General features: G+C 64.1%; 1 pseudogene; it reads left to right on the top strand.

Annotated features, from left to right (window-relative positions):
- Positions 1–1637: 1637 nt before the first annotated feature.
- LOC119569916 overlaps positions 1638–5778 on the top strand; it is a 5595-nt pseudogene continuing 1454 nt past the window's right edge.

Raw genomic sequence — 5778 nt, 5'->3', positions numbered from 1 at the left:
ACGAGTGCTAGCAGCAGCAGCAGCACCACCACCGAGTAGTGGTGCCGCCGAAAGAGGCAACTCGCGTGCAACCCGAACGATCGGACGGACGGACGGACGGACGGGCGAGGGCCAGTGACCAAGGGGCGGAGACGGTCTTGTCTCCTGCCGCGGTCCACCTCCCAGCTCCTCGTCCCCATTTCCTCCTCCTCGTCCGCGGGGGGCTCTCGGCACGGCTCCCCGGCCCTTTTCTCTCCACCATCCCTCCCTCCCTCTGGCCGGCCGGCCGGAGGGAGGCGGGGAGGAGAGGAGGGGGCCGAACCCAAAAGTCTTTGTCAGCCCCGCCTGGGTCACCGGGGCCTACGAGGTCGGCGACGGCGCCGGGCGCGAAGCGCGCTCGGCGCCGTGGGCTACGCGTTTTTCTCAGAGCGCAGGTTACCCTCCCCTCCGAGGCCCTTTTTTGAGTGGGAGGCGATCGAGTAGTGTGTGTGTGAACTCGAGGAAAGAGAAACCCAGCAAAGACTCTTAACGGGGGATCACTTGGCTCGTGGGTCGAGGAAGACCGCGGCAAGAAGCGATGTTTTTGGTGGCTATCGCAATTCTCCCGTGATTCCATCGACGTGTCGAACGCACATTGCGGCGGCCCTGTGCCTTCTTCGAAGGACGGCTGCCACCTTCCCTCGAGTGTCGTGACGTTGCCTCCCGGGAGACAGTACGGACGGCTGCGGACTGCGGCGGCGGAGGGCTCCGGTCCTCCTGCCCCTTTCCGCCCGTTCTCCGGGAAGGCCGCTACGAGAATCTCTTTAGAGTGAGGCGAAACAGCGCCGTGTAGGTGGCCCCCTTTCGCGGCGGCGGCTCTCTCTCTCTCTCTCCCCCCCTCATCTGAGGGCAGGAGAAGGAGCAGGAGCTTCCGGCGGCGGGGACTCCGCAAAATGCACAACGGGGGGTGTTTTGGGGTCCGGCGGCTTCTCCTCAAGCCTGCCGGCTCCACTCAAACCCGTGCCGGAGGTGCGGCGGCGGCGGCGGCGGCGACTTGCTTGCTCGCTCGCTCGCTCGCACGACCATTCCGCCCTGGGGAGTTCGCCGGACCAGAGAGGGGCGGGTTTCGTTGGAGGAACTCGCTCCCGGGTCCGGACGTTCCCTTAAGACGCTTGGAGGGCTCGCTCTCTTCCGTCGCCGTCGGCTCGGACGGGCGGACGGACGGGCGGACGTACCTCGTCCTCCTCCTCCTCCTCGTCCGGCCGACTACCGGCCGATTGTTGGTCGGGACCTGCCTGCCACTGGCCCAGAAAAGGCGAATGTTCCGAAAAGAGCCGGAGAGGCGCTCTCCCAAAGCCGTGAAAGCCAGCCGTCCGGTGCACCCCCCCCCCCCCCCCCCCCGAAAGGAGAGGAAGGGGGCCGGGGCCATCCGGCCGTGCTGGAGAGGGCAAGGGCGCACCCTGAGATCGCGAGACCGCGTAGATTGGGGCCCTCTCCGCGCCACGAAACCCCCGCGTGAGGTTTCGGGGCAGGCAGGGGGGCGTGGAAAGCCGTTAATCAACGGACTAAGAGAGCGAAATGATCCCAAAGCACAAAACAAGCAAGACGACGGCGACGGCGGCGGCGGCGGCGGCGACTCGTTCGCCCGCTCGCTTGCTCGCTTTTTGTTGTACGTACGTCGACCTCGAGTGGAGGGAGATGACCCGCCTAATTTAAGCATATTAATCAGCGGAGGAAAAGAAACCAACCGGGATTCCCTGAGTAAGTGCGACCGAAACGGGAAGAGCCCAGCGCAAAGCCTCGCGTCCCCTTCGCGGGGGGCTCGAGGGGTGCTGCGTTCGGGAGAGGTCCTGCACGCGCTTCCGAGCCGCCTAAGTTGTTCATGAATGACTCTCATACCCACGGAGGGTGTCAGGCCCGTGTGGCGGAAAGGGACTTCCTCCTCCTCGTTCGCGGGGAGGGGGGTTTCGGGAGTGCGGAACGGGCCTCTCCTTAGAGTCGGGTTGCCTGAAACCGCAACCTAAAGCAGGTGGTAAACTCCATCTAAGGCTAAATATGACCACGAGACCGATAGCGAACAAGTACCGTGAGGGAAAGTTGAAACAGAACCCTGTAGAGAGAGTTCAAGAGAACGTGAAACCGTTAAGAGGCTAAACGGGCGGAGATTCGAAGATCGAACTGGGGGGATTCAGTTCGTCGGCCTGCCGGGAGACGGCAGCGGGCGTGGCGACTTCCCGTTCCGGAGGCCTCGGCCGAAGGAGCCAACGCGGGGAGCGGCCCCCGCCGCCTGCCCGGCGCCGGCGGGCGATCTTCCCCCGCAGTAGGTCGCCGCGACGCGTTGGGGACACACGGGCGTCTGAGGCCCGGGTCCTGGTAGGAACCGGCGGCGCGTTCGTCCTCCGCTCCTCGTTGGGCGGGGGGCGTTTTCCAGCGCGCCCGTCCGGGGATCCCCGGTGCCCTCGTCTTGCCCCCCGACGGTCTCTCCTCCGGGGCCTGCCGGGAACGGGGGACTGGTCCGAGGCCGCGGTCGAGCCTAATTCGCTGGCTCCCGCGCTTCCCTTTCCCTCTCCCGCGTGGCCTTCGCGGCGTGCAAAGAGTCGGTACTCCTCCCGACCCGTCTTGAAACACGGACCAAGGAGTCCAACATGTATGCGAGTCAATGGGCGCGCTAAACCCACGGGCGCAATGAAAGTGATCGGGCCGATCCCTCGGAGCAGCGGGCGGCCGCGCGCACCCGGACGGAGTGACTGACTTTCCTCCCCGGGACGGCGCGGGCTCCCTCCCGCTCCCGCACGCCCGCACGCCCCTCACCGGGCGGCGGGGGGGGCGCAGTCCGGGACTCGCCATGACGAACGGTCGCCCCCCGCCTCGGCGGGCTCGGGCGGCCGGATGTGTCGGCGGGTACCCAGAGCATAGATGTTGGGACCCGAAAGATAGTGAACTATGCTTGGCCAGGATGAAGCCAGGGGAAACCCTGGTGGAGGTCCGAAGCGTTTCTGACGTGCAAATCGATCGCCAGAGCTGAGTATAGGGGCGAAAGACCAATCGAACTATCTAGTAGCTGGTTCCCTCCGAAGTTTCCCTCAGGATAGCTGGCGCTCGCTTCGAACGAGTTCCATCCGGTAAAGCGAATGACTAGGGGTGTTGGGGACGAAATGTCCTCAGCCCATTCTCAAACTTTAAATGGGTGAGGTGCCGGGCTTGCTTCGCTGAAGCCCCGGACGAGAATCGGAGTGCCTAGTGGGCCAATTTTGGTAAGCAGAACTGGCGCTGTGGGATGAACCAAACGTCGAGTTAAGGGGCCTAAATGGATGCTAATTCCGATCCCATGGAAGGGAGTTGCTTGCTATAGACAGCAGGACGGTGGCCATGGAAGTTGGAATCCGCTAAGGAGTGTGTAACAACTCACCTGCCGAAGCAAGTAACCCCGAAAATGGCATGGCGCTCAAGCATCCTCCCGATACTCGACCGCCGGGCGCACTATAGGCTGCGTCGAGGAGGTCTCGAGGCCCCGGCGAGTAGAGGGCGCGGTGGTGAGCGTAGAAGGATACGGCGCGAGCCGGTCTGGAGCCGCCACTGGTGCGGATCTTGGTGGTAGTAGCAAATGCTCGAGCAAGCCGAACCCTCGTTGACCGAAGCGGAGGAGGGTTCCCCGCCAACATCGCTTGGTCGTGGATAAGTCGGCCCTTAGCCCGAGGATAGCTTCCCTCCGATCCCCTGGAAAACGCCACAAAACAGTCGAGAGCTCTTCTTGGGATCTCCCTGTTTTGGAAAGGGGTCGAGGCGGCACGAGGCCCGAGCAGCAGCAGCCAGCCCAACCCGGGCGGGCGGGCTCTCGGGGCTTGTCGGCGCCGGCTGCGAACGGTGTGGGGCCCTGATGATGATGGTTTTTTGATGAGAAACCACTCTCAGGGCCTCTCGCGGCCGGCGTCTTGGCCACGGCCATTTTTTGCTCGCTTGCTCGCTTGCGCTGGCCGGCCACGCCAATCCCCCGCCTCAGCAATTTGTCTGGATCCAAAACGACAAAGGAGAAAAAGAAAGAAAGAGAGAATGCAAAGAAAACGGTCCAGTCAGATTTCGGGCTAAAGGGAATACGGTTAAAATCCCGTGACCTGCCCCGTGGGAAGACAGACCCGTGCGTGGGAAAATATTTAGAGTGCGGGTGGCCGTCTAACGAGTGCGGCGGCGCGCGTGGGCCGCGCGGCGTCGTCGTCGTCGTCGGGAGTCTCTCCCCCCTCTTGGGTGGGGGTTGGCGAACGACGACGGCACCGCCGCCGGCGCCGGCGCCGCCGCGGTTACGACGATCCTCCTCCCGATCCTTCTGTGAGAGGGCTTTCTCAGGAGTGCGGAAACTCCGCATTCCGTCGACCAGCGCCGGTCTCGCCGACTACTCCTCCTCCTCCTCCTCAGGCAGGAGGGAGGAGAAGAAGAAGGCTCGAGACCCCCTAGTAGGCTCTGGCGGCAGTGCAGACCCTCCCTTCGCTCTCGGAGTAAGCGCCTTTATTATTAATGCCGGAGACGGTTACGGCTCCGTGCGCAGAGCGAGCGCTCGCGCCCAACCCAACCCCCCAATGGTGTTTTCAGTGCCGGTGGTCCGGAGGCCAGTGCGTGTGCTTGGCAACAGGCGTACTCGTTCGCCGACGCCGGCGGTAGCCCGGGGAAGAGCTTTCTTCTCTTTTTTAGGCTGCTGGAGGCCCCCAAGTTCGTTCACTTTGAGTGGGGGTCGTTGGCCGTAACAGCCATACGTGAGATTGTGATCTGTTGGGAGCAATCCTCGCTGTTGCGATCGCCACCGGTTCGCCGTAGAGCACCGCGCAAATAAGCGCTTGGTGTCCCGTGCGCTACCGCCGGCCCTTGAAAAGGTGGATAGGGTAAAACCCCTCCGGTACCAACCAAACCAACCAACCGACAGAGCATGTTTTATTGAGAGGGGGGGGGTGGCGCGGCTTGCGCGCCGCTCGTCGAACGCCGCAGGCCGAAACGAGAGCGAGTTCTGCGGGGCGGAGGACTAGCACCAGCCATGATTAGTGTGGCACCGCCAGTGGCGTACAAGGGGACAACAGAGTTGGAGGCGCCCCGGTCGGGGGAAGAAGAAGAGGAGGAAGAGGAAGGAAGGAGAGTTAGTGCTCTTCTTCCTTCCTTCCTTTCAGCCTTAGCCCTCGGGAGTCGAGATGCCTACCCAGCGCGCCCGCGTTGCGGGGGGCAGTCCGTACCTTACTCCGCAGCAGGTCTCCAAGGTGTTCAGCCTCTGGTCGATAGATCAATGTAGGTAAGGGAAGTCGGCAAGTTAGATCCGTAACTTCGGGACAAGGATTGGCTCTGAGGGTCGAGCCATGCCGGGCCCACAGCCGGAAGCGGTCCCTCGTTCCCCTGGCGGGTCGGCCGCCGGTGCGGCGCGAGGCGGCGGCGAGGAGGGGCCCAAGGGTTGCCCTTGGCGGTCGGCGCCGCGGCGTTTCTGTCCGCTCCGAGGGAGAAGGACTGGGCGAGGGGCGGCCTTTCACGAGGTCGCTCCGAGCTCGGACCCGACCCCGCAGGGGCGGCTGCCGTGCCTGCGGCTGCTCGCCTGCCGCTGGTGCCCTCCCCTCCGCTCGAGCCGCGCAGCCCGAGCGCCCGCCGGCATCACGCGCCCCCGCCGTCGCGGGTCGGGACCAACGCGGAAGGCGCCTCTCGGGCAAAGGCCGGGGTTTCCCTCCCGTTTCCCCGGCCGCGGCTGGCAACAGACGGCCGTCTCAGAACTGGCACGGACCAGGGGAATCCGACTGTTTAATTAAAACAAAGCAATGCGATGGTCGGTGATCGATGCTGACGCATTGTGATTTC

The sequence above is a fragment of the Penaeus monodon genome, unplaced genomic scaffold (genome assembly GCF_015228065.2).
Source record: "Penaeus monodon isolate SGIC_2016 unplaced genomic scaffold, NSTDA_Pmon_1 PmonScaffold_1979, whole genome shotgun sequence".
In the NCBI taxonomy this organism is placed as follows: domain Eukaryota; kingdom Metazoa; phylum Arthropoda; class Malacostraca; order Decapoda; family Penaeidae; genus Penaeus; species Penaeus monodon.
This window is presented reverse-complemented; position numbering and strand designations above follow the sequence as displayed.